General features: G+C 37.0%; 1 protein-coding gene across 4 annotated transcripts in view; it reads left to right on the forward strand.

Moving 5' to 3' along the window:
• The window catches only part of B3galt1 (beta-1,3-galactosyltransferase 1), a 550,921-nt gene that overhangs the window by 144,624 nt on the left and 379,918 nt on the right, over positions 1-26,379 (forward strand). The window lies entirely within an intron of this gene.

Genomic DNA, 26,379 nt, shown 5'->3' on the forward strand with positions numbered 1-26,379 from the left:
CCGGATTTCTGCCTCCCCAACCAGAGCAGTCTCAGGTCCCGCGAGATTGGACAGGAGTCTCTGGGAAAGGTTACTTTCCTTAAAGAAGAATTTTTTATTTTATCATCGTTATCAGAGGAAACTAGTAGAGTAATTTGGGGAGCCAAGCAATTACTTTTGTAACCTCCTTTAAAAAAAAAAATCGGCCCACTAGGGCCTATTTGTCTAACTTTTATTTCTGAGAAAGTTCAGTCCTGTTTTTTCCTACTATAGTGGCTTCTTACATTTTTTATGATATTCTCCATACCATTCTTCTATAATAAAAAATTGTTTTTCTCTGATATATTCTTCAAAACTTTATATTTTTAGGCCTGTTTGTTAAACATTACTAGCCTGGGCTGACTTTTACATTCATCTATGTTTTAAAATGTCAGTGAGTATTGAGAAAAATGAGTATGTTTTGGTTCCCTGTATCTTTTAAATGTCCTTTAAGGACAATGTACTTGTAATAATGACACAGAAAACACTGAAGTCCTTGTAATTCTGGCTTGTACTTGTCTGATCACCTGACTTTTAATAGTCAGTGTAGGGCAGGTAGCTAACTGTGACATCTCTTTATTACATTTCTTAATTTGACTAGAGATATAAGTGGGATATCTGCCAAATTATCTCCTTCTTGTATACACACCAAAGTGCTAAGTCAGATGCCTTCAGCCTTTTAATATCTAAGTGGAATTGTCTTCTTAGCTACCACTAGCAACTAGCAGCAGTAGCCTCACCTCCCATCTTCATTTTTGTGGTTCATTAAAGCAAGCAGATATTAAAGTTGTCGTTGAAGGTGGGAACTCCAGTTGCACAAGGCCTAGCATAGCATCCCAAGAACAACTGCTCTGTCCTCAAGTGATAATGTTTCAGAAGCATCTCTGCAGTGCTCTATTTCAGACCATGCTCCAGCGGGAGCTCTTTCCTCCCCAGGCACACGGTCAATCAGGATCCTGAAGCTTGGTGACCAGGTGTTTTTGCTTCTTTTACTGAAACTGTTGGAAGCATTTTTCATGCCCTTGTTATGAAAAGAGAAGGAGCATATAGGCACTTGTTATTAAATAAGGATAGAATGAATACACACGCAGTGATTTTAAACTCCTTTGCCCTTTATCTTGAGAGATATTTCTAGCCATGCAGTCCTCAGAATGTAAACCACAGCAAAATGCATGAATGATTTATCTGTCGTATTTTTTCAATTTTGATATAGCTTATAAAAAGTGATTATCTTTTCATTAAAAATAAGACTCCTTGCATTACTCACACATTTTTTCAGGACTCTGACGTGGACTGAGCAATTTTGGATTAACAAAGTATTTTTCAATTTTATTTTAAATAGGGCCTTTACAAGCTGCATAAGTCTTCATGCTTTAATTATTTAAAATATCTATAATACTTTAAACACCTGACAAATATCTTTCTATGCCTTTTTAGCAGCTACATTTTTTGCCACCCTTTTATCCTGGTAGCTAAATTAGATCACCCCCATTGAGAAGAGAATTAAGTTTAAAATGTCTCATATTTTGTGACCAAACCACCACCCTGTGCTTGTCAGTTTCTCTCAGGGGCAGTCACAAGGCCTGCTAATGAGAGAGTGTAATGTTGGCTGGCTGCAAACCTAAGGGTTTATAATGTTCAATTTAGGTGACACCAAGAAATATACACTGTAACATTGTTCAAATATGTGGACATAATTTCACACCTTGAGACCCATAAAGTGGCATATTTCAGCGGGAAAAGAACTAAATGATATAAGTATCTTGTTATTATACGTGTTCTGTTCCAGCCAAATGTACATTCTTGGGTCTACCCTGAATCTGCATGTCTTAATCTTCCCAGACAGGCCAGTGCTTCTGATTCCAAATGTGCACTCTTCATGTAGAAAGAGTGGAAGTCATTATGTGCAACTTGACCAATATAGAAACAACACACCACAACCAAAGAGATAAGAGGCCAGTGTGTAAGGCAACTTGTGGGTTAACTATGGTGTTGGTCTTCCCACTTCTGTGTCATTAGAGTCACATCTAGACAGTTCCCACTTAGGCCTTTCCTTGGGGGAATTCAGAGTTACTTGTTCCGGAGTCATACTAATTGAAACCAATGATGGCTTAAAAATCATCTGGCTCATGTGTTGCCACACTGAGGGCCACTGAACTGCACTGAGATTTATAATGTTGAGCATGCTAGATGCCCTTCGTACCAAGTAACCCCATTCTCTTTCCTGAAGACATATCTACATAGGGAGCCCATAGAAATTTAGTGGCTTTCCCAAGGAATGTGGAGTCAGAAGAGTGATGTGTGTGCTCACCATAAAACACAGCTTGCTTCATAGCCTTCTCCAATTGCTCCATTCCCACTCTCCATGCTACTACTGTGTGCATGGGAAATGAGCCATTACTAGATTCTCTCTTGAAACTGTACTTTCAATATTATTTCACACAAAAATAATAATTTAATGTCTTTCCATTAAACATTCCCCCAGCCTTCTTAATTTGGGGATCTTTCTTTCTTTCTTTCTTTCTTTCTTTCTTTCTTTCTTTCTTTCTTTCTTTCTTTCTTTCTCTCTTTCTTACTTTAAATCCTAGATGCAAAATTGCTGTTTCAATACTCTACGTTTACTTTGTAATTCAAGTTTTAGGGTGTTTATACACACACACGCGCACACACACACACACACCAAGCATTTCTGGTTATACCTCCTGTTGTTAAATTCCCCTTTCCTTCCTTCCCCCTCCCACCCCCCCCAGGAAACAGCTTTACTTCTAGGTTTGGGAACTTCTTACTGACTTTATATTTCCCAAACGTTATATTACATATGAATAAATGAATATGTGAATTTATATATTTTACTTTCACATAGTAAAATATTTGAGCACAAAGTTGAGACAGGCTTGTAGAAGATAGCTTGTTTTAAGATGAGAAAATAACATGCCCTGTTTTTATAATACCAGAAAATGTGTATATATAGTATAACTTTGTAAGTAGTCATTTGAAAGCACTTTATTTATTAGATAGTTGCTTCAATGTGAAGATAGACAAGTCCAAAGTAAACATGTGATTTTCCTTTTTAAGTAGCAATATGATTTTTCAAAACTTTTCTTTTTCCCGGTAAACTTCTACTATCATCAGCTCAGTGGCAATTTTACCAAGAGATCATTTTGAAAACATGTAAAAAGTAGGAGGCAGGATTGAGGATTTCTTTGTCAGGTCTGTCAGACTAATTGAATTTTCCTCTGTCAGAATGATAGGCCTGATACATCAGTTAAAGTAGCAGCTGTAATTTACCTTGACTTTAAATGAGTTCTTGCTTCACCTTGTTTGGCATACAAATTACCGACGTTTTACAATCTGCCAGGGTTAGAATTTTATTCTGCCCCTTCTGAGACTTTCTTCAAGCTAAGATTTGTGTCTCTGTGCACTAAGGAATTTTAATTATACCCATGTCTGTTTCATAGCTGCATGTTCTCTACACATAACTGCACATGAGCTGGCTATCAGACGTACAAAGAATGGGAAGTCGTCTCTGTGTGTCTGTTTGTGTGTTTGTGTCTCTGTGTGTGTGTGTGTGTGTGTTGTTTTGACATAATCTGTAAAAAGAACAATAGGGAAACTGATCTGGAAAGGCCATGATACACACAAAGGACAGACAACGACCCTTCCCTCCTTCCTTCCAAATATTTTCTCTTCTTTACCTGTTGGCCCTGGATAAAATAAAGTAAACTGTATCATTTCACAAAAGCAAAGATAAATAGACTAGGAATCCAGGGAACTCTACTGTAGGATAAATATGCGTAAAGTCCAGGGATAAATGTTTCAGATGTCAGTGACACAGCAGGAGAGGTGTGGTTCTGATTATGCTTTATGCAAATTTCACCTGCTTATTTCAGCGATGTCCTTGTTCTAGCAAACAGAATATAATCAGAGAGGTGAGTAATGGTAGACGTAATAGCATGTACAGCAGGATGCTGTAGTAACAAAGCCAGAGTCCCATCTGTTCTCAGTTGCTGTGTGGAGCATCTCTGAGAAGGGATGGCCATCATCAATTCAAGACCGCTCTCATATGAGAAAGCCCGTAGTGGAGCCTGTAAACCTGAGTCTACCATGCCACAGACAATAATGTAACATGCACACATTGGATGCTTGCCATATTGGAGGCCATGTTCCAGAAAGATATGGAGGCATACACACATCCTGCAGATTGTGCATTCATAAGCTAGAGACCACAGAGTCCTCCCTGGAGAGCATGCTCCAGTCCACTCGGGTAACATTGTTGCTTCCTGGACAGCTACACCTGGGGGAAAAACACAGACCGAAGCTCAGCTTCTCCAGATTAAAGCTCACTGAAGAGCCCCACAATGGCTGTGCCACCCTTCTCCTAGGTCTCAGGATAGTCTACGTGGAGAATGTTTGGTATGATCTTACTGTGCTCCTTGCAGGATACCATTTGCTTTTCAGAAAAATAACCAGGTCAAAGTTGTTTTGCAACAGTTTACATAGATTTGAATCAGAGTTTTAGTAGATTTGGAAAATGAACTTATTAATATTTTGTCGCAAATATGTGGCAGAATTTAATTTTGTCTTCAAGGATGGGAATAAAGAAAAATGCCATTGTTCCATCATCTTGAGGCAAAATATCCTATCCTAAATAAAAAAGTAATCTATATGTTTCTGAACAAATATTTATGTACATATAGATACAAGTATAATATATAACTACATTCAGAGTATATAAGCATCTGAGCATTAGAGTTTTCGCAGTATAGGTTTTACATAGGTATAGAATTATACAGTACAGAATGTCACATTTCCTTAAAATGAGGTCTAATGAACATATATAATCACAAAATTTTTGCAAAAGACCTATTTCACAGGAAAAATGTTCCTTAAAAAGGATAAAATGGACATAAGACAACTTATATGACACACATTCTTATTTGAACAAAAATGAAAATAAATCTATCATGGGAAGGTAGGTTTCTGAAATGAGAATCATTATTTTAAAGAAATCAAAAGTATATATTACCATATTAAGTTGAAAATATTATTATATAACATAATACAATGTCCAATTAATATATATGAATGGAAAATTTTAAAACATAAATATTTTAAATTAAGTTTATCCTTCAAAATAATCAAGAACTGGAAAAGATAAAGCACAGCCTCCCACAATAAATGAATGAATGAGATAGGTTGGATGGATAGGTAGAGAGACAGACAGACAGACAGACAGATGCTAGAGATAGAAAGAAAGATAGATAAATAGATATAGAAAGAGATAATTGATATAGATGATAGGTAGATGACAGATAAATGATAGATGATAGATAGATATGACAGAGGATAGATGATGGTAAATAGATGATAGATAATAAATGGCAGACAGACAGACAGACAGACAGATAATAGACTGACTGATGGAACAGTAAGTAGTTAGGCCTGCAAATGAAAGGAAAGGAGGTAGTACAAAAGCATTTTCTCAAAGATCTAAGCTATTCCTTACTGAGTTGTTGAAAGTAAGATAGACTCTAGAAGAACTGAAGAACTGACAGGCTCAACACCTGTAATGCTATTAGGCATTGCAATGGGGAAGGTCTCTTCAATGTTCCCAAGTTTGATGATGGGAAATCACATTTTCTGAAAGGACTATTGTGTCCACTAAGGTCATGTACCTTCAGTGATCAATATCATAAAAATTAGAGGGTAAGCTATTTGGAAAGATAACTGGCATTGCTTAAGTTTTTCTTCACTGTGAAGACCTCCTTTAGTCATAATACTGTTCCATTGTATGTGTGTATCATATACCACATGTCTACTTATCTGTGGACACATGAATTCCATGGTTTAACTACTCAAAATAGTGCTACTCTGAGCACAGGTCTACAAGTACTTCCATGCATTATTTTAATTCTTGACTATATATCCCTGAGTGGAGATACAATCTACTTTAAATTAATGTATATGCCACTAGAAAGAAACCTGTTATCTGTCAATCTTTTGCCAGTGGATTTGCCTTTTTCCCTGCATGTTCTTGTTGAGAATGCTGTCACTGCTCATTGAATGGCCTTGGCAAACTTCTAAAAACTCACTTGCTCATTTATGCAAGGATGCAAAGATATGTGCTCTGTTTGGTTTTGTTGGTCAGTGCCTGTGTGCTGGTTAGTTTTTACCAATGACACTCTTCTTTGTCACTTGGGAAGAGGGAACTTCAACTGAAGAATTGTCTGTGCTGACCTGTGGGGCCTTTGTTGTTTGTCTTTTATCTTTGTTTTGTTCTGTTTTCCTTAATAATTGATGTGGGGAGGTCCAGCCCTCTGTGGGTGGTGCTGCTCCTGGCCAGGTGTGGCATGTGTTCTGAAGGAAAGCAAGCTGAGCAAACCTCTGGGAGCAAGACAGTAAGGGGCATTCCTTAGTGGTTTCTGCTTCAGTTCTTGCCTCCAGGTTCTTTCCTTGGCTTCCCTCCATGATAGACTTTAAGCTTTAATATGAAATAAACTTTCTCCTTATCTAGTAGTCTTGGGTTGTGGTATTTATCACAGCATCAAACAGCAAACCAGGCTTGCCTGTCTTTGTGCCAGAGATGTAGTTCAATCCCTCCAGCAGTACAGTGACCCTTAAACAGGAGCTGAACGACCTTCCTTTTTGTTCTTTTTTTTTTCCAGGTGGATTTGATGGATTTAAGTCCCCTGAGATTTACATGTTTTTTTTTCCTATCAAATAAACATCATTGTGGTTTTGATAGGAATTGGTTCTAGTGAATATCTGTTATGAAATATAATGTGGCATGGGGGTACCTGCCAGCCTCATGCCAAGGTATCTCCTGTGTAATTATTTTATGCAACAGATCTGGTATAAAGGGAGTTCATTTGGGGGAAAGGAAGAGAGTGAGGACCTGGGGAGAAGGTAGAGGCAAAGGAGTAGGCATGTAAGCAGGCAGACAGGTGGGAGCAGAGCTATAACAGCAGAGAAGAGGATGGGCACAGAGGACAGAAAGGGGTAGAGTGACCAGCTGTGGAAATGGAGGGGCTTGGAGTGGGACCCAGTCCTTTTATATGCAGCCCTCAGCTAAAGCACCTGGGAGAGGCAGGAGATGACATGAGCCTTTGTTAACTGCCTGGGAGAAAGCTAGTAGAATTGCCTATAAGCTAACAATATCACTCACTATGAATAGTTTTAACCTCTTAACCAAAAAGAAAACAAGATCTGTGAACTTGAAATGTGTTTCTGTTATATTTATTCTCTACAGGGCAGTTTTCTTTCCATGAGTCTTATCTCTTCTGTTAATTTGTAAGCATTTTACTCCTTTGGTGCTATTGTGAATGATATTAAGTTCTCAATTTTCTTCATGGGCTTTCCATTTCTGTGTGTGTGGGATGAATGCAATTGAGTTTCTCGCTTGACCTTGGGAATTGCTTCTTTTCTTATGTCCCTTGGATTTTTCTGGCACTGGTGTGGTTACTTCTGCTGTCTTTTTGTTAGTGTTTGCAAGGAATTCCCTCTGCTTCCTTTCATGTCCTTTGTGGTTTTAGGTTTCAGCTGAGTCTTTCTGAGACTGTATATATAGCAAACCACTGTTTTTATTCTTTCTCCTAATTTGTCTTTTTTAAGGAGAGGTTCTATGTACTCCCATTGAAACACTGAATTTTTAAGGAGGAAGCTCCAACACTCCATTTCCTGTTGTAAAGTTGTGATATTCGGGGACGGTGTCTGTTCACTGTAAAGGCGAGCTTTCTTGATGATCGTTGGTAGTTACAGTTATCAGTGAGTATGAGACAGTTTTAGAATGCAGTGAGGGAATATGCTGATCTAGTAAAGAGGTGGAAGTAGATTCTTTTAACATTCCAGAACTTTACTTGCCTATGCTTCCAGGCCCAGACATACTTTTCCTTTGTTTGTGTAGACCTTGATTCCAATTTTCCTTCTGTTGAATGCTAGGACCCAGATCCACCTAATCCTTTGAGATGGTATCTTTCTCTAAACCCACAGCTGGGCTAGCTAGCCAATGATCTCCAGGGATGGATCTGTTTCTGCTTCCCCAACACTGAGGTTACAGGTACACACAGCTGTACCCAGGATATCCTGTGGGCAACGATGCTTTCCAGTTTGTTCTCCAACTCATCTGTCAACTGAGCCATCAAAGCAGCTCCCATGCATATTCTTTTATTGACACCTTAATTTTATAGATGTTGTTTCAAACTGCTATCGATGTAGTCTCCTTTCATTTTTCTACCACAGAATTCCCCAAAACATGTCTTATATTTCAGATCTGTCTCACGGCCCTTGTTTATCTGAGACTGTCATAAATTCTCCCTCATGTTTGAAGGACAGTTTGGCTGGCTACAGGATCTCTGTCTGACACGTTTTGTTTGTTTGTTTTTATCTAGCTCTTTGCCATATCTGCTGACTGCATTCTAGTTTCCAAATTCTGATGAGATATCAGATGCAGATATTGAGGGAGATGCTCTGTGACGGACTGGGACGCTATTGCTCTGTTCACTAGTCTATTTTTACCCTTTGCATGGAATATTCAGTTAAACAATAGGGACCCCTGTGAGTTTCACTGCATTCCTGACTTACCATCTTTTTCTAAATTTGCAAAGTTTTTAGCCATTGTAACTTCAAGTATTCTACCGAGTCCTTCCTCTCGCTTGTCTTCTGAGTTCCACAATGCATATGTTGTCTGTGTGATGCCCACCCACATCTTAGGCTCTGCTCACTTCTTTTTCCAGTGTGCTTTACGTTTGGAGCATCACACTTAGGAGCTTCCATTGTATTGTGTTCACATGGACTGATTCTTTTGTTTGCATACTTAAAAATTCCCTCATTGATGTTTTACTTCAATAATGCAATGTATAAGTCCTTATACATTTTTATTATGAATTAAGTGATTTACATATTTTACCAGGTTGCAAAATAAATGTTTAACAGCTCTGCCTGGGAGCAAGATTTTCTATATTAGAGGGTTTTCCAATTTCCATTGAGTCAATAACCCAGCCTAGCATAGATGTCAAGATCTCAGAATATCCTTTTATAAAAATATATTTTGCAATATATACAATACACTCACCATTGTGTCATATTTCAACTCTCAATGTAAATCCACGACAATGCAAATCACTTTGAAGACATTTATAAAATTGGAAATAATTAACATATAATGTTTTAGTTCCCTATTTTCAAAACAATTCATTTTAAAATTGAGTGGTTTAATGTTCAAAATTGGCTATCATTAATGAGTCTCTCAGAACATGGCTAAGAATTTAGCACCTGCTGTCAAGAACTGGTTTGGGATAGCTCAGACAAATGATTGGCCTGCACTATGAGATTGGAAAGTCAGTGGTATAGGACATTCATTCCCCATGCTCCTTACTACTGACTCAAACTTCCTGAGCTAAAGGAACAAATGTAATAATACCATTCAGGGCCCTTGTCATTTCTCATGACTGCACGAGATTGTCTATTAAAAGAAAATAATCTGATTCTCTGCCACTTGGTCTTTACATAATTAAATCATTTTCTACCTTGCAAGAACCCACTACATCTATCTTTGACTAGTAATCAAGGTATTAGTATCTCAAAACTAGTAAATTGAATGGGACCTGTGAAAGCAACAGAAGAGATGAAAACTCCCCGATATTCAAACTTTGTATAAATTACCATCATTAGCATCGGTGAGGAAGCAGGAATATTAATAATTATAAGGAGGTCAGCCTCTGTTGTTGAATTCACTTCCATCATACTAAGAATTCATTCAAACAAACTCTTCTCATATAAATCAATCTATAGTTCACTATAGTAGATTCTGTAACTTAAAAATGATAATGATAGCCTTTTTATCTACAAAGTATCATAAAACCTGCATGTAAAGGCTATTGATGAAAGTACTTTAATTGGTACATTAAGTTCCAAATTGTGAGTGGGTAAGTGAAAGACCCACAACGTGAGAACTCTCCCACATTCTGACTCAGGAGAGGCTACATCCCAAATCACTCACAAGAAATGGTCTTGCTGCAAACTGCAAGAGGATTTTTATTCAAGAGCACTCTCAGGCCCACGGTCATATACCATGCAGGGGTAGAGGACCATGGCACCCCGAGTAGCTGGGTAAGGGGGTATTTAAAGGAAGAAACCACAACTCAAGGAAGTGGGGAGGGCATTGTTGGAAAATACCAAAGATACCAGTTAAGAGTCACAAGGAAGTGACAAGTCACAAGTGTCACAAGGAATACCTGGTAATTGTTCAGGTTATCTCTCAAGACAGTTTCTAAGAGCCCCTAACAATAGCACATTCTTTGACTTAACACTCTTTGAACCCAGGAATAGGGTGGATAGAGAAATGTCGCTATCTGTTTTATGATTAGCATACCTTGGAGCAATGAGTCTCAGAGGTCACATTCCCAAGCCTGGGCCTAAAGTCCTAGAATTTTATTTTTAGGTTTTACTTTTTCATTAGTCGGTTCTAGGGTGTGAGGGGTGGTCGCAATTCCCGGCCAACGCACCAAATGTCTTTCATAAGCAACACTTGAATTTATTCAGTGCTACATTTCTTCGGAGTTTTTTGCATGTTAATTATAAATCAAATGAAATTTTATTCTGAATGAAATTTAATTTCCCCTTAATCTCCTGGAATATCTCAGAAGCCTTCCCCAAGAGCACAACTTAAGTCCCACTCTGCCTTGCAAAATGCTTCCTAAAGCCTTGCCTGAATTTATTTACTTTTGCTATTTTTCTTCAGCATGTTTTCTTTATGACAAATTAAAGTGGCAATGTTATCACATCATCATGTTTTCTGAGATCCATTCTGACATTATTTAGAACAGAACTCTTACTTTCTCTGTAAATCTCATCACTCCTCTATTTGGAATGTACAATATGCAATGCCTTCTTTAAGTTTGATCCAAGTGCCCATTCTGTGCATGTCTGCACAGTTACTTTACACTGATAGTATTAAATCATATATGAATAACCTATTTACTAATAACTAAGCACTGTTACAATCACTCATATGGAGTATTCAAATAGTTCTCCTAACAAACTTTAGGTAGTAGATAAAAGGATCCCATGAGCGAATGATTGTCATAAACAAAGCTTGACTCTAGAGTCTGGACTCAAAATCATTCTCCCTACCATCTGACCTCCACATATGATTAAGCAGCAGCATGCTTCCACTGTTTGTCAACCGAGATCCTGACTGATGGTTTATTTCAATGCTCAAAAGACTTTGTGAAAATGGAATTTAACATTTTGAAAAGACTGTAAAAGCCATCAAGGAAATGCATGGAAATGCAACTAGAAGACCAAATATAAGAGAAAATATGAAGGCATACACTGCATAATGCAGTCATTAGATATGAGCATTATAGAAGGTGACATACAACAGATAGTTGGCAATTCGTTGCACTTTTATTGTAATGGCAGGCAGCATTTGTGCCTTGACCCCCTTCCTTGTCCTTCCTCTATCTCCCTGTCACCCGTACCCAAAGACTGCCTTCCTTCATGACTATTTTTATGATACATTTAGTTGAACCAGGGTCACCTGTGTTACTTTTACACTGGGGATAGCCTATGCACCATGATCAGGGTCACCAGTGAGCATATAGCTGAAGGCATTTTCCCTCTCTCTGAATCCCTTGTGATAATTCAGTAGTGGGGGCTGGGACCCCTTCCCCCTTCCCAGATCCATCCCTGACTGGAGATGGCTCCATTCTTTTATTTTTTCCCTGCTTCTTTTTTTTATTGATATTTTCTTTATTTACATTTCAAATGTTATCCCCTTTCTTGGCTTCCCCTCTGAAAACCCCCATCCCCTCTCCCTCCCCATGCTCACCAACCCACCCACTCCCACTTCCTGGCCCTGGCATTCCCCTATACTGGGGCATAGAGCCTTCACAGGACCTAGGGCCTCTCCTCCCACTGATGACCAACTAGACCATCCTCAGCTACACATACAGCAAGAGCCACATGTCCCACCATGTGTTTTCTTTGATTGGTGGTATAGTTCCAAGGAGCTCTGTGAGTACTGGTTAGTTCATATTGATGTTCCTCCTATGGGGCTTCAGACCCTTCAGTTCCTTGGGTACTTTCTCTAGCTTCCTCATTGGGGACCTTGTGCTCCATCCAATAGATGATTGTGAGCATCCACTTCTGTATTTGCCAGGCACTGACAAAGGCCCTCAGGAGACAGCTATATCAGGCTCCTGTCAGCAGGCTCTTGTTGGCATCTGCCATAGTGTCTGGGTTTGGTGGTTGTTTATGGGATGGATCCCCAAGTGGGGCACTCTCTGTATGGTCATTCCTTCAGACTCTGCTCTGAACTTTGTTTCTGTAACTCCTTCCATGGGTATTTTGTTCCCTCTTCTAAGAAGGATTCTGAGCTTCTGGACTAAGAGCCACTTATCAGTGAGTGCATATCATGTGTTTTCTTTTGTGACTGGGTTACCTCACTAAAGATCCTCCAGATCCATCCATTTGCCTAAGAATTTCATAATTCTTATGCAGACCCAGTGTCAGTGTCTGCAGCTGCAGTGTGGTAGTGATTGCAATGGTTGTCTTATTCCCAGATGATGACATTTCCAGCCCTTTTCTGCATCTCGAGATTCTTAACCTTCTTGCAACTTCTTTGGCATTCCTTCCTGAGTCTTTGAGGGATAAGAAGATCACGATCACGACATGATGGAAATTTTCTATTTTTTCCCTTCTGAGGGATTCAACAGTAAACAAAAGTTTTTATTATTATGAAATAATCATTAATCTTTTCAGTAGAAAATGCAAGGTGATAGCTGTTGAAATTAAGGATTTTTTTGTGTAAAATATCAAAATTTCTTCTTTTTGCATCAGTTACCAACAGAAGTTTGTACCATAGTACAATTAAGAAAAAAGAGAGCAGAATTCAATACATTTCAAGAAAAAAGTGTATAGTTTGACTATTGGGAGTGAGCATCCCTCACCCGTTTATAGGGTTGGATGCCTCAGATGCAAATTAGAGCATTAGAGTAACCTGCAGTTATGGCAATGACCAGTGGGTCGAAGTCACATGTGCTCACATGTAGAGCTTTGGTTTCTGGTTTTTAGTTGAGTGACTTTCAATTGCCTAAAATTTCTGATGCCCTGCTTTCATATCAGACAAAGATGCAAATGCAGAGTGTTTATGTAAACAAAGAATCTAATGCTATTGGGAGGCAGAGGGTAACAGGGAGAGGTGACAGTGTTGTATATAAATGCAAGACTCCACTTTTTATTTTGCAGATTTGTATTGGCATTGTGGTCCATCCTGCAAAATTCTGCATGAGTTGACATAAATAATCATAAATAACTCACGAGGTTCTAAGCATGTCCATGGCTCTGGAAAGACAAGTGTCTCCTACTAAATAAATAAGCAAATGAATATGCATTGCTCTTCTGCATAACATGTCCTACAAACTATTCCAGAGGTAGCTGCTAACTGTTCCTTCTTCAATCCTTTGTATAATGCTTTTTGCTCGATGTAACACAGAGGAAAGTAGATGGTGGTCCAGGTGTCACAGACCTGTCAGGGCAGCTTCCTGGAAGGCTCGAAGGTTAGGAAGCACAATGGCAGAGTGCCTGCCTAGCAGCCCATAGGTTGTAAGTCCAATCCCCAGACACAAAGAGGCAAGTGGGCACAAAGGAAACTTAGAACGAATAAAGGAAAGATTTTTACTAAAAACATAAAATTTGAATTTATATGAGTGTATTTTAAATATTGCTTTAAAATGTTCATAAATTGAGCAAAGATATTATCTTTATCTACTTCTGCTGGAATAACAAGAGCATCCTAGAGTTGGTAGTTAATAATTTTAAGAAAAATTGATTTCTCATATTTCAGGAGCCAGGCAGTTTGAGCAGGTTCAGCATCTACTTTGTGAATGTTTTGTAGCTAATGTCTTCCTGCTTTGTCCTCTCAGGGCAGAATGGCAGTGGGGTAAGCAGGAGGGACAGCTTTTGATGCCAGCCCATTGCTCCCATTTAGATGAGCACTGCCCTTATACGTTAATCACCTTCCGGAGACTCTATCTTATAGAAATATTTGAAAAAAAGCAATAAAAGAAAAGTGGCGAGACCTTTTCCTCCTGTCAGCCTGGTGGTGAAATTTCAGCCTGTGAATTTATAGCCACATCGGGACTACAGCAAATACATATGTTCATGTGTATTTCATAAAGAACCCTGATGCTCAGAGAGGAATTGTTTATATTCATTTTGAACATTACCCAGTAATTGAGATAAAAGTAAAGTGTGATGGTGCCATGTAATAAACTGTAGCTCCATTTTTCTGAAGGGAGGATGGCCAATGTCATGAAGACATGACTGGATTTCTTTCCTTCTGTTCAATGAGGTTATTTCTTTCCATCTCCAAGGCCATCTTTCATTGCGACCTTTGTGAAGGAAGAGTGCAGTGACATTGCCTGCAGAAATTCTCTGCTGCTTTTCATTCAGCCACAAGTCTTGCCTCAGGGCAAGAAAACACATTGCTCTCCATCAGACTGGGCTGTGCCTTCTTCAGTAGATGTGCCTTACCCTAGACTCCAACTCTAGCTCTTTCAGTGTATATATTTCTAAAGAGAGAAACAAGATGGTGAGGGTTCAGAAAGGAACCAATGGATTTTATTTTTATATACAAAGATCTTCAGCATATATGATCAGCATGCTATTAGTGAATATCATACGGTAGCTAGTCAGAAACGAGAAAAGAACAACAACAACAACGACAACAACAACAAAAATGATAGCTAGAAAAGCTGTTGGTTTGGTTTCAGTAAGGTGTATGTACCCTAATTGTATAGTTAACTGTTTCCTTAGTCTTCTTATTGTAGAGAATGATGCTTCTGTTCTTGGCTTTTGGATACACATCCACAGTTTTCCTCAACTGGTGATCAGGGATAGCAAATTTTCACATTCTGGAGATGAACATAGTTAAATGGAAGATCATGTAGCATGCTCACTACGGACAGAAAACAGGGTCTGTCTCAGCCTGGATATCATTATTATTAGGCACCTTTAACTGACTTATCTGTAACCATCCTTTGACCTGTTGACAAAATGTGAAACAATATTTACAGAAATCCAAGTGTTTCTGGGTTAATAGTTAATATAGACCCTTGGTTACTTTACAAAATCAACTAATTCCTAGAAGAACAGAAACTAAGGGTTCTGATACTATGTTGAAATTCTCAAACGAAAGACAAGCAAACAAGGCTGCCATACATTTTTTTGTTATTCTTTTCTGTTTTCGGAGACCCTATCCATAAGCTTTCAGCCTGTGATTTTTTTGTTTGTTTGTTTGTTTTGTTTGTTTCTGCCCTATCTGGCAGACCACTGACTTGATGACAAATGGCTGGCAGGGTTATGGTTTCTGTAAGGACGGGGGCAGAAGACTGCCTGAAAGATGATGAAGGAATTATGTAGCTGGATTTTAAATTAAAATGCTGTTTTTGCACTTTGTCAAAATGATCATTTTATTTTTACATGTGGAAAACAAAACAAGTAATCAAATCAAAACACTGTGTGAAATTAATAGCTTATATTGAAAAAATAGACTCTTGAGTATATTAATTAGATTAATATATCTATGAATTCATTAATACACATGCACACAGCAACATACACATGGAAAGTCTAACATACACTGAAGTAAACCACAGACCCTACTTCATGGAACTTATAGTCTAGATGAAAGTAGACAATAAGCCAACCGATTTAATGTACACTTACCTGTTCATTGTTGCCAATCACACAGGAAGATTATAATGTAATATTTATGAGTGGAAACTGGCAGGTAGTGCTGGATTTGTGGCTCTCCATTTGACCTACGTGCTGCTGTGTATTGTGAAACTGGACCTATTCTGAAGCAATACTGATTTCCAGTGGATTCTGTGGCCTACTGATGAAAGCTGTCAGAGGACTGTGACTATGTTGCGCAACATCTTATGGCTTCAGGCCTATGATCATCCATTTTCAAGACAAATTAGTTTTGAGAAAGGGCTGCAAAAACGTATTCTAAATCAAAGCTAATCGGAATTTGGCAGAGACATTTTATAAAAAGATAGCTGCTGAGGTTTCTTGCCAGAATGTAAATGGAAAAAAAAAATTCTTACCTAAAATATTCTATGCCAAATTCAGTGAAATAATAAAGTTAGCTACAATGATCCAGTTGGCTTATCCTAACGTTGCAGGACCCCAAAATTACTATTAATTGACAAAATTTAACAAATGAGTGTTTCTCTAAATAAGTAAATACAGAAAGTGAATTTATTTGCATTTACCATTTTCATCATTAAAAACAAAAACAAAAAATTAAAACGGCTCTAGCTATAGAAATGAGTTTTTCTTTTTTTCTATCTTTTTTCATTTTGATTAGATATTTTCTTAATTTACATTTCAAATGTTATCCCGAAAGTCCCCTATACCCTCCCCCTGCCCTGCTCCCCAACCCACCACTTTCTAATCTGACAAAATGTATGATACTGTGCTTAAAACTAGTCTCAGGTTTTTGGCCTTTCTAATAGTGTCAGTAGGTTGTATCTCATGAAGATGTCCTTAAATCCAATCCAAACGTAGTTGTTTTCCCCATAATCTTTGTGCCACTATTTTCCCAGTGGATCTATTTTGCAGACAGGCCACTCTTAAGACTGAGGAGGATTTTCTACTCTGATAATATGTGCAGTGCTCTCTATGTCTGAATCTGCTAGTCAGTAGCAGTGAGCCTTCTAATTGAGTACCAGCTTGGTTTCTTCATGGTCAATGATTTAAGTGTTTGGTGTCTTCAGCATTAGGTCTTACATTCTGATTGTTAAGGTTAACCAGTAGCTTTGGCAACAGTCTGTAATGTTTGGGTAGGGGTTCAGTGGGACCTCTTTGGCCAACCAGTCAAAGAGATAACTCATCCTTACAGTATGCTTTTATTTGGTAGCTTATGTTGTCTAGTTGGGACATTGTCTATCCAACTGTATGGTAATTATATTTAAATGCTATCAATATATACTTATATATTTTATGAATCCTCTACACTAATAGGTTTCTATATGGCTTTTTAAAGGCCCTTAGATTTGTCATATTCCATATTTACCCTGCTTGTCTTCCATCCCCACAATGATTTAATCTTCTTATTCTAGTGTCCTTTTTATCTCTCCACAGCACTATACTTTATTACTCCTTACTTGGGATTTTCTCTTCTACTCCCTGGTCCCTGAAAATATAAAACCAAAACAACAACAGCAATAACCACAAAACAGTCACTGGGCGAACAGACATTTGAAGTTTTTAGTTGTTTGTTCATTTTCAAAGACTTCTGTATGGTTAAAGAGTGAAACAAGGGTAGGGGTAGCATTATATGTTCTCTTGTTGAACATTCTACTCGAGGCCCTACCAGCCCTAAAATAAAAAGAAACAAATGGCAAAGAATTAGAAGAAAAAAAAGACTGGTTGTGCATTAATTGTCTATAACAATGTTTTTGAAGTCAACATTAACAGATGAATAAGCACGATGCCATGGTGGATTGTTTGAAAAGATGGCCACCATGCATACAAAAGATACTTAAGAATTTTCTGTTGTTGTATTGGTTGAATTGTGTTTCTATACTATGACTTTTTAGACTAGATTTTGTAATGTAGTCTTATTCAGAAGTGGAGTCTTATATAGAAAACAATTAAAATTATGCCATAAGTGTGATCCAATAAGACAGTCATGCTTGTCAGGTATGAAATAATAAATAAACACAGGCACATAGATACATATGCACAAATATATATTCATTCATGTACACACAGACATGCATCTACACATACACACACATGTATACACACATGCATGTAAACATCCACATGCCTATACACATTCACAGAAGCATATAATCACACAAATATACACACAACATACACTGCTTTGCACATATATACATGTGTACAGACATACTTACATAATATGCAAATAGATAAACACAGAAACCCATACGAACACACAATACACACACATGTATGCACGCATATATAAACAAATACATGCACACATATATACAAACAGGCACACACATATATACCTACATGTATAAACACACATATACTCTCATATATGCATTCACATATACATGCACTTATACTATACACTTACACACACTCATGCACACAAATAAACATACATGCTCAAACATACACACACATGCACAGATATTCACGTATACACAAATACACAAATAAACATGCACACACTCACATATGCAATCACATATACACATAAACATTCATACACACATGTACATACATGCACACAAAAGGCAATCATACATATGTGTACTGACACAAAACATATTCATATATGTTTACACACACACTTGCACACATGCACATGCTCACACATACACACAAACAGATGGCCACATATATATATATTTTTTTTATTTATTTATATATATATATATATATATATAAACATACTCACACATGCACACAAATACACTCACTTGCACATATACTCATGCACACACATATACATACATACATACATACATATATTTGTACACCTATACATACACTCACACAAATGAGCACATACATATTCACACACACATACATATACATATACACTCATGTGTGTGTGTGAATATAAATGAGCACATACACACATACATACAAATATGGTCATACATGTATGCAGGCAGCCACACATATGCATACATACACACACACACACACACACACACACACACAGTAGATAGGAAAACACATCATCAGATAATTGCTGCATCCACAAGCATACGGAAGCATGGACACTAATCAAAGTACAAAGGTCCAGGAAAGATGAGACAGACTAAGTGACAGTTCTCACTGGCTCCAGTGCCCTGTTTATGCCTCAAGAAATTGCACTGATTTGTTTTTAAGCCACATAGTGTGAGTGTCTTGCAGGGTTAGAAAGCTATGTAGTTTCTGTCAACATTATTTAATCACAACAAAAATGTTCAGAAACAATCTAGCTGCCCATCAATAATAACTTAAGATTTTGTAAGCTGTTCTAAGTGTGCACACTGGCATGTGTGTATTTGTCAATTATGATAGAAATAAAAAAGGAACAAATTGTACTGCAGCGTATAGATATGTAAAAAAGAGAGACTTTGTGGTATAATATTTAAAAATAATTCATCTAGCCATTATGAGTCAGGAAATGCCTGGGAGAAAGGGAGAAGTTCGGCCTGTTGTGACTCTATGCTTCTGATAATAGCTTGAAATCTTTCTAATCTGAGAGAACTCTTGAAGCCAGAGATATATCATAGCTAACTAATTATTTCTGAAATTGCATATTATAAGTCCATAACATTTTAGAATCTGGAGCCAGTCTACAGAAATATAAAGTCTTCAACATCTTCCTCTCACATGTAAGCTACAAATATTGAAGTTTTACATACTCTTTACGGTTCAGCTTTTCATTTGTGATATGAGAAGAATATTCACTTGATGTGATATCTAATGGTATATAAACCATTCATAATATTTTGACATAGATTTAGTGTCCACTTATATAACACATTGTATCTTGTAAAAACATATACAATTTTATCTGATTTTTTTAATATTAAGGTTAAATGTCAAAATGTTTTTTTTTTTTAATATTTGTATAGTACCTACAAATTAGTCAGCAAACTAGTGGTTACTCTAGCAGTAGTTGTGTGAAAATTACATCATACAATTTATAAAATGCTAAGTCATTAGGATAGTTCTGAATATGTTATATAACTAAAATTTATTATTGTGAATTAAAATTGAAGATAGCACCTGTAAAAAAGTTGAGGGACATTGAAGACATACTAATATCCTGAGAAACAATCACTAGACCTAGAAAAATACAAGGACATCACAGTTTAATGTTATCCATATTTTTGGGAATCATCACACAATTTAATATGGGGGCATTACAGTTCCCAGAAGGTAAGATAAGTCTATTATATTTCAAGTAACCATTTCATTTTCCAAAAGCCTATGCAAATTTGCCAAGTATTCTGTTTATTAATAGCAAATCCTCTCAGATTATTTGATGAGATTTGAAATGAAAGACATTCACATATTCTTCATCTCCTAGATGTACTCATTTTTGATCACTTGTTTTGTCTATTTTATATGTGTGTGTTTATTTCTATGGGTATGTCAGTGCATACTGATGACCTGCAGAGGCAGAAGAGAGCATTTATTGGTTCCTGTGGTTCTACAGTTGTGAGCCACCACGTGGGGGCTGGCAACAGAACTCTGTTCTCTGGAAGAACAACCACTGCTCTTGAATGCTGAGCAATCTTATCCTACTTACTGATAATTGTTTTCTTAGAATTTCCCATTTTACTTAAAATGTTTTTTCATGTAATAGATATGTACATATTACATGAAATATATATATTATGTGAAAAAGATTTTATAAATATAAAATATATATATACTTATATTTTATATACTTATATATATATAATATATGTATACACACACACACACACACACAAACACACATGTATATAATCTTTTCTCCTTTTTCAATTCTTCTCAGATTTGCCCATCATCTCTTCCCTATCTCTGTCCCCCGAAGGAAAACTCAAAAAAAACAAAAAATTGAAAATCATAAAAATAAACAATAACAAAGCAATAGCAAAAAAAAAATTAAAGGAAATTCCAAAAAGTAAAATAAAAAGTCTGGAAAAACATAGAGTTTGTTTTGTGTTGGCCAACTCCTCCAGGTCTGTAGGTTCCATTCTTTAATCTGGTTGATATACCCAGTGACACACCATTGGAGAAATCTGATTTTCTTTTTTATTTATTGTAATAAAGCACATTAATGTTATTTGAGTATATCAATCATTTCCTTTCTTTTATCTTCCTGAGTTTACTGAGGGGAATAGCAAGAGTGTGTCTTGTTCTAGGGCCTGAGACATTTGTAAGTAACTCATAATTAATGGAGTCATAACTGGGAATGACTGTAACAGTGAACTTACTGACTTTTTTTGGATTAGTAAATGTATCAGGAATCTAGTAGAGAGAAATGAGGCTCAGCATGCAGCTAACAAGGTGAAGTTCCACGTCTGCTTACTAGATTCCTGCTTCATTCCAAAAGAAAAATATGCCACGGAATTTAAAGATCCAGATAAAGACACTATGATCCTATTATTTTTTGCTATAAAATAATTTCAGAAACCCCTAAAATTTGTGAGCTCATTATCTAAGTTTAAATAAATAAAGTTGAATACCAATGGCCATTTTTTTGTATGTTGTTTTCCTTGTCTTTAATTACATAATATATTTTAGGCTTAACATCATAACTTGTGTGTATGTGTGTGTGCTTGTGTGTGTGTGTGTGTGTGTGCTAATTAATGTAATACACTGGGGTAGAATAAAGACTTAGCATTTATGTAGTATTTAAATAGGGGCTTTGAGGTTGTTTTAACAAGGATAATATATTTTAAGTTGATTTTTTTTTTATTGTTGACGTCTAAATTGCAGTTGAAGCATACCATAGAGACGGAAACCAATTTCTACAGGATGAGCACAGCCATACTCCATAATCTCCGCATCCCACCCTTGACCTATTGCACAGAATCATGAGCTTTCCAATCTGTGTTGAAGACTTTTCAACATTGCTATTTCCACCACTGCCAACTTCTACATTGTGTTATATAGTACTTTCTGTGGGCTCGTTGCTTTTGTTTGTTTTTTGTTTGTTTTGTTGTTGTTGTTGTTTTCTTTTTTTTTTTTTAAAGAACTTCACAAAGCGTTGAGGAAGTGAAAAGTTAAAAACATAACAGGTACCCACTTCTCCATGTGGATGGATCATTTTCACATCACTATTGTAGTGGGGCCTCTTAGAGGTGCTGTGCTTAGGAGTCCCATTATTCTCTTAGAAAAAGGCTCTGTGGCTTCTGGCAACTTGGTATTTTGTTATCCCTGTGCAATTGGAAGAAGAGTCGGCTGATGGACGAGAATCATTGCTGTATACTTCTAGCTCCTTGATCCTGTCCAAGGAGAAAAGGTGAAAAAGAACCTGCTAAAAATAGTTAAGTGGCATCCAGGGTAAACAAAACGAGGCAACCCTTTCTTCTTCGTGAAAAGGCCATTGGGAACTGTTATTTCTAAACAAGACTGGCAAGCTAATTAACACATATTAAATATCTGTGCTATTTGCAAATAAAAACTGGCATTGGATTCATTTTACCACATAAATAGAAAGGAAACTCGGTGAAGATTCAGTCTTTTACACTAGTCACCATGCTCTAGATGACATATTTTATCCTTCAAAGTTAACTAGAAGAAAGAAAAAAATATCTATATACCAAACCCAAACCCCTAAATTATTCCCGCTGAAAATGAAAAAAAAAATAGATTTTGGAGTTGAAGATTTAAAAGAGCAGATGTAGAAACTGAGATTCTGGCAGCCTGTGTCAAAACTAATGAGCTTTGGGAAAACCCAGCTGACAGCGAATTGGGGTAGATTACTATCAAAGCTACAGGACTCCTAACACCTACAGTGAACCAGCTGCAAGGTTGTTCATGGAAATGGGCCAGAGCAGGCTTTCCAATTACTTAGAGGATTATCCCATGTTATCAAAAGCTTCCTACTACATTAGTCACTACACCTAACATTAGCTTTTCTATCAATATATACTTCACACGTGCATTCCCTCAATGAAAATTTCACAGTGCTTTAAAATTACACAGCCCACCCGCCTATATAACTATGCATGGCCTTTCTTTCATGCTTGTCAGCTATGTGGATAGTACCTAGATTCAGTACTCAGAGTTCTGAAGCCTTTGGATAGATTATAGGAGGGCATGGTAATATTATGAACCACTGTATGAAAAGGATGTGCTGGTAAGCCATGGAAACTCAGCCTTCTTAAATGTGCAGTAAGGAATTTCCTCTGTACTACTGGCTCCTTAATGGGTTTATAGGTCACGTCATTTTCATGAATGACTATATGCTAACTAGGTAATTTTAGTGTGTTGATCCTAAATGTAATTAGTACTAGGCTATTCCCATACATCTGGATGTAGGTTTTCCAGGGATACACAAATTAAGCAATCACCATCTACATGTTGTTGCTGATAAGATGCTGTGATGGGACTTCCAGTTAGAATTCATACATAAACATTTGGGGGGGGTTTACTCAGTTCTGCTACATTGATCTGTATGTTTGGAAAGATTTAAATAAAAGTGTTGAGGAAATTTTAGTAAGTATGTCTAACAATCCTTGTGCCAAAGACTGTCATTTCAGGTTTAATGTGTTCTCTAAGCCATGCCCGCTCCACCAGCGTACTCCCAGTCCATGAGCCTAACCTTGTGTTTGCTGTAAGTCTGACCTCATCTTAGAATTATCCCTTGAGTATATAGGATGTCTATCATTGTGATTTATACCCTGTTGAATCTTGAGTGATTCAGGATGAAGCTTAAATCATTGATTATAGTTGAAAAGACCCCCCCAAAAAACCTCACCCCTGTCCTTTTCTACACTGTGTTGGGCACCAGTCTCCTTTTGTCTTCCTATCACAGAGCCTCTGCCGCATTCCTCCCTCTGCTTGCTGCAGTCTTCCCTGCTCTTTATCTTTTAAAAGGAATGCAGTCTTTATTTGGCAGCAGCAGAGCAACAGGGCTGTCAAATGTGATGTGAAACGTGGTGAAAAATGGCAAGCACCTACGCGATCCCAGGATTTTCATTGGTTTGAAATTCTTTATGACAAACTGTCATATACTTGGGGAATCATCCTCAGTGACCTTCCCATGTTTCATCAAAATGTCAAAGAATATTGCATCCTTTTTTCCACTTGTAACATTAAAGCTGTGTAATGCTAATTTAGCTTGACTTTGGTATGTAGATTATATAACAAATCAACAAGTTTATTACATTATTATTAAGAAATATGCAATGGCTTCTGCGTAGGACCTTCATATCATTTTGATGAAGCTTATGATCCTCAAGTACAAATTTTTGAATTGATTATTTCGACCAGATGTATTTCTTGAATGATTTTTCTGTCTTTTTCTATAAACTAGAGTGCCCAATGCCCAATATTCATTTTTCTATTTTTTAAAATCAAGAAAAAGTAGATACCTTGGAAATACAGAGTGAATGTACTTCACTCCTTTGCATATTAGCTGGTGACATGTGCTTGTCATTGAGAAGGAAGAGTCCCTAATTTGACCAATCTCATACTCTAAGGGATACAGATTTGAAAAGCGTGAGTTTATATATCACTATAAGAATAATATTATAAGAGTCATGGGGAAGTGGATTAATGGTGAGAGGTGTGAGTCATACCCCATTAGGTAGTTTTTTTCTGGGGGTTTCCAATAATATGTGTCTTTAAAACATGGATGCACCTTCTCACCACAAAGTGGCTCTGAATCGCTGTAGGTGATGCTCTTAGTTCCTTCCTGCCCTTTCCTTCTCAGACAATGCACCTTTAGCTGATCAGCTCCTTAGTTGGAATGACAGTGAACAAGAAACAGACTGTGTGTGACCTGTGGTTGGGAGAGTTGTCTCAGGATAATTTAGGATAAAGATCTGGACAACTAAAATTAAGATGTTAGACACTTTAAAAAATTATGGCTCTTTAAATGTATGTGTCACATTTATGGCTTTAAGAAGTTATCCGCCCTAAAATAATATAGAGTAATATATAAATATCCTCAACCCTTGGTTGATGTCTGGCACTGAACCATATAGGAGACAGAAAGTCAACTGCACCCTTCCTTGGGTCAGAAAGTGGTTTACCAGAATAGCAGAGGCATAAATTCATGACATGGGCCTAACTAGAGTTGACTTTTAGAAGCTTAATATTGGCCATTGCAATGAGTGATAAGTATTTGTCTCTATAAAATGCAGATTTCAGTACAAGAGCCCATGCATGGCATCATTGGATGATGAAAACCATCTAATCTGCCAGTTAATTCCTAATACCAATATAATTTTGACTTTTTTATATAAAATTACCAAGTTTGCCACCTAAGTGATTTGACCTCTCAATTTCAAGGACTATTTATAGACATAGGAATTGCTAACACAGGAAAATCTAGACTGGGCCATGTAGAACATTTCTAATACATTTTGCCAATTTCATCTGCTTTTTCTCTCATCATTAATTTGTTTTGGAATTCTGGTCTATAAATTGTGTCATCATTATAAACATCTGTCCAGCTGTGTGAGACTAGTTGTGTTATAACTGAACTGTACTGTCACTTCCATACCAGGGTTAGAGTTAAGTAGTATATAGCAGAGGGCTAGTTTGTGTACCTGTTATTTACAGTGGCTCATTCTTTGTTAATCTGACATTTGACATACATCAATGTCTTTCTGCTTAAAAGATAGCAATCCCAGTGTTCCAGGAGACTGAATCTTAGTAAATCATGTTTCTATGCTTTCACTTATCTCTGATATAGAATCTGTGGTACAAGCTAAGAAAGTTGTCAGTAGTACTTAGCTCTTGAACTTACATTATAAGTTCCCATGGTCACCATTCGGTAAAATCCGATATGACTTTTATCCAAGTTTTAAAATGAAAATTATTCAAAATCTAGTTTGCTCCTGAGCTGGCACATCAAGGTGATTCTATAATGATTCTACTAAAACAAACAAACAAACAATTGAATTAGCAATTCAGTTCTAATGACCAGATGATTAAATTTTTTATTATGTCATAATAACTACTTAATATGCCCACTGTGCACTGTAAATATTAAATCGGGTTTTTGCATATTCTTATAAACCAATGAGATTTCTTTGCTAAAAATCAGGTCATAAAATGCCAAAATCTTGGGGTTTCAAATGATGGAAATACACTGTTCTACCATGTGAGTAAAACCACAAGTCATAAAAGGCCAGATAATTTTCTTCTGAGGGATGTGAAAGAGAGTCCATGGTAACCATGGGAACCTTTTTCCCTGGTTCCTAGTGCTTCTCAGCAACTGTATGGAGCCCATTGGAAGCTACTGTTTATCCTACTTGTTTCTTTCATTGTTTCCTGTGTGGTGTTCCTTCCAGTTGTATGTATGTATGAGTCCACATCATTCTTTCTCAATCAAATACAAGTAATACTGGGTTGGAAACCTAACCATGTAACAGCCATAGGAAGTGTGATGACTTCTTAATTAATAATGTCAATACTAATATTATTCCCAGACAGGTTTGCACTCTATAGTCTTGTGTTAATATTTAAATATATGAACTGGAGGAGGTATCACTAAATCTAGAATAACTTCTGATGATAAGAGGACCAACCAACACCCATCATTGATGTAGTTGTCCTGTGTCCTTTTAACAGTACATAAAATTTAAAGAGACCACTCCACATTTATCTCCATTAGTCTTGGCTAAATTCATATAACTA

The sequence above is a fragment of the Mus caroli genome, chromosome 2, assembly GCF_900094665.2.
Source record: "Mus caroli chromosome 2, CAROLI_EIJ_v1.1, whole genome shotgun sequence".
Lineage (NCBI taxonomy): Eukaryota > Metazoa > Chordata > Mammalia > Rodentia > Muridae > Mus > Mus caroli.